The sequence below is a fragment of the Chelonoidis abingdonii genome, chromosome 3, assembly GCF_003597395.2.
Source record: "Chelonoidis abingdonii isolate Lonesome George chromosome 3, CheloAbing_2.0, whole genome shotgun sequence".
NCBI lineage: Eukaryota > Metazoa > Chordata > Testudines > Testudinidae > Chelonoidis > Chelonoidis abingdonii.
In genome coordinates, this window is record NC_133771.1 from 203,781,220 (window position 1) to 203,787,219 (window position 6,000).

At 44.8% G+C, this 6,000-nt stretch overlaps 1 protein-coding gene across 2 annotated transcripts in view; it reads right to left on the bottom strand.

The window, feature by feature from the left end:
- The window catches only part of B3GNT2 (UDP-GlcNAc:betaGal beta-1,3-N-acetylglucosaminyltransferase 2), a 28,989-nt gene extending 23,906 nt beyond the window's left edge, over positions 1–5,083 (bottom strand). Inside the window, exon 1 of one of the 2 annotated variants that reach the window (XM_032763288.2) lies at positions 4,616–5,083. The gene's annotated coding sequence lies outside the window, so the exon portion shown is untranslated. Of the gene's footprint in view, positions 1–4,013; positions 4,107–4,615 lie in introns of those variants that run through there. The other variant, XM_032763289.2, reaches the window with a different exon arrangement.
- Positions 5,084–6,000: the final 917 nt, after the last annotated feature.

Below are 6,000 nucleotides of genomic sequence, written 5' to 3' on the forward strand. Positions count from 1 at the left end.
ACCCATCATACTCTGGGGGTTTTTCTCTCTCTTATTTAAAGGTTAATTGCTTCTCATGAGGTTTCTATTCAGCCATTCTTTTGCACAATTCACCATAGTACATTTTAACGATCCAGCCATTACACATGTCCTAGAAAATTGTGAAGGTTTACGTGCCTCTTTTAAGCCCAAGGTCCCTGATTCCCCAACCACTGAAATCAGTGGAAAAGATCCCATGACTTGATAGGTGCAGGATCAGGCCCAAAATCCCTATAGTATTTCTATGAGTAGAGGACCCAAACATTGCTATCTCACATCTGCTTAGATGTGTATACTCCAATTTGCAGTCAGTGCCTTGTTAGTTTTGTGCTAAGATGAGAAAAAACAATTCTTAATATGTTCCCAAATGTCACTCTTCCTTCTCCATTCCAATTTACTGCCACTACTTTTCTTGTGGGCAAAAATAAATTGCATCACTGAGTGACAGCAGAAAGGGATAAAATATGATACATATTCCCCATAAGGTGACAATATGACATAACAAATGTATATTGACAGACTAAGTTATAGTGGATTTTAAGTGTATTCTTTCCCAGAAAAATACACATTTCTTACTAATTATGTAGCCAACATTCACTTAAATGTAGATCTAGAGAATACTGTATTTTACACTGTACAAAATATCCAAAAGTTATTCAGTGATTCCTTGTGTACAAAGCACAAGGATCCTAACATTTTGTTAAATAAATTAGAAAGGTTTTACGCAAGGGTTCCTTCAAAGAGGTATTAAAGATTGAAACAAAAATTAAAACTGAGCCTGTTTTTTTGTTTGTTTAAAAGATCTTATGGATTTTTCAAAGATCTTTTGCTTTTTTTCCCTTTCCAAAGTCAGCACTCAAGTAACTGAACAAAACGCTGTACATACACATGAGAGGAAAAACAAACAAAAAAAGAGAGAGTCAGCTTTACATGTTTTGGTTATAAGTAACAGCCAGCCAAAAATGTAAACATAAAAATGCACAGACTGACTGCATATTTTAAAAAGCTCAAACTACCAGACACCAGTTAAATTTGTTTCTTATGTTGTTTCCACTATGAAAAAAAAATATTCGGATGGAATTAAATGAAAACTGTTACATCACCATATCTGCATAGTTGATTTAAAAAAATAGAAAAAAAAAGGAAAGCCAGCAATCATTCTTGTTAGGTCCATCCTTAAGAAAAATTCAATTGTCAAGCAAAATTTCTGACAGTACGTCCTTTGTTTCTCTCAAGTTACATAAAGAAAAAACAACCCCTGACCTTAAATATCTTTATGAAAAAGGATAAAAGAACAGTAGTCAACAGTATCAAATGCTTGGCATAACACAAGGTAGGATTGAAATATGCAAAATGCAGGTCTAGAAAATCAAGTTCAGCCACCCTGGATTGCGTTTTATAGTGTTATTAACAGTCATGTGCCATCAACACATGGAATGTGGCAGTGTTTGGGATATGATCCACAAAGCTGAAGTAAAAGCTCCTCCTGTCATCTAAAGCAGCAAAGATTTCTCAACGCACTCTGGACAAACGCAGATGTCAAAAATTAAATCTAGCAACAGAGAAAACAGGGTGACAGTTCAAAATAAAATCCTGAAGAATAATACAAGTTTAAGAAAGGATTTTAGATTTTAAGAAAAACTAGCAGAAAATCTGAAATGAAATGGGGACTAAAAAAAGTGGTGTTATAGCGTGCAGCTATACAACTAGTACTGTAGGGGATGGTGCTCTCTTATTTTTTAATCTGTAATGCAAACCTAACCTGAGAAGCTATATAGCATGACTGTAGAGAACGTAGCAGTTTCCATTAACAAAAACCACCACATAATATTTACTCAAAAGGAGACACCACAACACTGCTATGGTATTGAGAACACTGGCCTTGCAAGCTTCTTCCCCTAAGACCTCATACCATTTCAACTACATGAATGGCAGCACTAGGGTAGGTTCCCTATTTTCTCCACTGTCATCCAAACCTGTTCAGAAGGGATTTAGACTCAGTGGTAAAGTCAGTGACAAATAGTCTAAAATAGTCCTACCACAAGCAGAACTGTACCAGCAGGTTGCAAGTGATAGAGGATCTGACTACAGAGCTTGTTTTCATGGGGACTGTTCTTAAAATCACCTTAGTTAAATCCCTCCTAGACTCACTTCTTCCAAGCCTCTAATAAACAGGCAAAAAAACTTAAGGCCCCAATCCCACAAATTTTTAGGATCAATGGGGCCTACTCAACACGTGAAAATTAAATACGTGTATAAGTATTTGTGGGATTGGGACATAAAAATATTTTCGCCTAGAGCATCTTGTCTTATCCTTATCCCTTTAGTTGTAACATTCCCATAACAAAGACTACCATTATATTTGAGTCCTATCCAACACCAAGAATACCATCAGTGCTTAAAAACACAACAATGGATATGCACTGAGTTTGCCACCAATAGTGGAGACAACAGATTTCAGGTGCTATTACTTGTCTTGCAAGTAAAGAAAACAATCAAATATTTTTGTGACAGCCAGTCCCTTTACTTTGTCAAAGGCAAATAAGGACACAAGAGAAACTGAGCATCACTCATAGGACAGAGCCCTTGACTTGGTGTCAGGAAACTCAACCACTTGCTACTCTACCACTGATCTGCTGTGCAATCTTCAGCAAGTCACTTCACCTCTCTATACCTCAGCTTCCCCTTTCTGAAATGAAATAACAATATTTCCACTCCTTTGTAGAAAGCTTTGAGATCTATGGATGAAAGGCGCTATACAAAATTATTAACTACATTCTGTGCTTCATAAACCTACTCATCTCCATTGTGAAACTTTATCACAGGAGATATAAATAGGCAGGTAGTAATAGCATGATATATTTAAAGAGAATCAAGTACAAAAGCAGGATTTGCCTTACTTACCAAAAGCCCCTCAGTAATAGTCTTAAGCTTATTCACAATTAAACAATATTATAACACAGGAGAATTGAGAAGGAAGACATTCATATTATCTGTGATATTCGGATTAAGGGGACACTACCATTTTTAAAAAGTCAGACTCATCTAATTTAAACAATTATTACAAGCATCACTTCTAGTTTACTAGATCTTAAGGAGTTTACAAGAAATTTCACTGACATCAAAGGGCTTTGGATCAAGTCACAATCAGTTTACAAAAACAACAACGAGTCCAGTGCCACCGGACTCCTTGTTGTTTTTGCTGATACAGGCTAACACAGCTACCCTGATACTTGACAATCAACTTAACTGTTTTCCCTCTATATATAGTCAGTTTCCCATTTGTTTGTTGGGGATCTCTCTCTCAACTGAGAAGGAAAAAAAAATCTGAAAACAGGAAAACTTGATTGTGAAACCACAAGAATTATCAGGGAAAGACAGGAGAAAATGTAATTCCTGAAACTACTTTTAGGTTAGTTTTTAAAAACTGACTAGAATGCAAGTTGACAGTGTCTCTTTAAAATGAAAATATATATATATATATTTGTGAACAACTACTCTAGGAGTTTTCTTCAGAGGAGTTTTATATTCATTCTTTCACTGCAATATTAAAATTGCTATTTAGCAAGCATTATAATACATGGAGCCTTTTTAAATGTAGATTTTTAGTTTTCCTGAATGTAATCACTTTCAGTGAGACAAAATCAGGCAGGGACTTTAAAGCAGTGTATGAACTCAAGTGTCCCCTCAATCCATATCACTCAGCCAAACATCAGAGTTAATTATTAAGCTCTAGCAGGGTGGAATATTTTCTGGAGGTCAAGCTAGAGGGTTTCTTGAGTAACTTCCATCATAAACTTTTCCCAGATGACTAAGGAATTGTGTGCTGCACTGCCACATTCAGAGCAAATAAGCTGATATCTCCTAACAGAGTACAATAGTGTGATTTCATTAAAGAACCTATACATTCAGGACAAATTCTGCCAAGCATAGCATTTTTTCTTCCTTTCAGTATACACAGAAGCATATTTTATATGCCTAAGACTTCAACTCACCAGAAATTTGTTTTAAGGACCTAATTTGGGTAACAAAAACGGAGAACTAACATCCTGCAACTTGCTGACTTCTATAGCAGTGAGAAACGCCCCAATGTCACAACCAACGAAATCCAGCGTGGGAGGGGGGTCCCCCCGCCCCCCCAGTTTCTATCTGGCCGTGTACGTCCTTGCACAACACCCATCACTGTCACATCCTGGTGCCTGCGCTTTCCCCACATGTGTTCAATCTGCCCGAGAATCCCCCCGCCCCAACATGTAAACCACGAAGACTTAGATTGGCTGGTGCAGATGTCATCCCTGTCGGCCGATTTCAGGTAACTTTCCACAGCGAAGAGGTGAGTTTGTTACAGCATCTGCCGCAGCCGATGCGGTGGTTTCACTTCTGGTCTCACAGACCCCACCTTGCCAGCTGCGTATCAGCCGCTCCCCCTCCCTAAAGCACCTCCTTTCGGCCTGAAACTGCCCGTGGGCGGCTCGGGGGAGCGGGGCGGCGAATCGTTACGGACCCAGGGGCCCGTCAGACCCCATTTCCCTCACTCCCCCCTTCCTCCTGGGCGCGCCGGAGTCGGGATCTGCAGTGTAAACAGCCGCGTACGCACCTTGCCAGACAACAGCTGGGCTCCGCGTCGGGTGTTCCTGTGGCGCTTTCCGGCTCCACCATGCTTCTCACCACGGCCTCAGCAGCCGGGCTGCATCCTGCCGCCGCGCTCAGCCCCTGCGGCAGGGCGGGGGCTCCGGCCGGCCAGCGATGGATCTCCCCGCCTCACCACTGGGGGGGGGGAGCGAAGCAGTCTCCTCAGGGGAGCTGGCGGGGGGGATGGTCCCAGTCCCGGCCAGGAAAAGGGACGGGCGGCTGGGCTGGGCGGAGGCGCCTCCGCCCCTTGCAGGAGAGTCCCTGGTGGCTCGGCCACCTCCACCGGCGGCGGCGGCCGCTTCTCCTCACCGGCCGGGGCGAGATCTCAAAGCGCTGGGGGCGTCGGCACCCGCCCCGAGGACGGCAGGAGCCGCCGCCGGAACATGCTGGCGGGAAAATTACCCACTTGTTGCCCTCGCGCTCTGCTGACAGCCGCCCGGCGCCGCTCGTGTGCCCCCCTCGCGCGCGCGCGCGCGGCCCCCTCCTCCAGCCCGCCACTGAGGCAGGCGGCGCGAGAGCGAACGACTCTGGAGGCAACGCTCCCGCCCCGGCAATCTGGCCACTGGCTGGATTTGGGGGGGGAGGGGGGAGGTGTCGGCGCCGCGGCCCTCTAAGCCCCGCCTTTCAGCCCGCCTGCCTAGCCAATGAAAAGAGTCCATCGATGGGGAGCGGGTTACGGAGGCTCCTGAAGTCGGGGAAGGCGCTGGGGGCGGGAAGGGAACTTGGGGGAGGCGGAGGAAAGTTCTCTCCATCGCAGTATCTCCATCACGTTGTCTCCGTCACAGCGCGACGGCTTCCCCACGCGCAGGGCCCAGCATCGCTCTAGCGGCCCGTGTTGCTGCTGCGGACTCCCGCAATTATTGCGAGTCTTGTGCTCGTTCGTGTCTCTCCGAAAGCCCCAGCTGGTGGGATGAAGCGACGCTCCCCTCCCTCCACGTTGCAAGCCCTCCCAGTTGCACAGTAAAGCTTGAACCCACCGACCGAGTGCCCCCTAAAGGCTCAGGGACCTGATAAAAATAATCCAACATTTGTTAGGTACAAATCATTTCCTGGGTTTTAACTCAATCTCATGATTTTGGGGCTCTGACTCCTGATTTTTGATCACCTGGGATTGGCAATACAGAGGACCCCACCCTATGTCTGAGATCACAGCACGGTGGGATTGCCACACGTGGGGCCTTATCGCTCTGACTCTGTTCCACAGCCCAATCCTCCCCATGTGGGGCCCAGCATCGCAGCACTACCCTCCCCATCCTCACGCACTCCTGTCACATCATCGGAGTTTCCACATAGCGGCCCCCGCATCTACCCAGCATCCCTGTGCGCCTGACTCTGCAATACCCCCAGTGG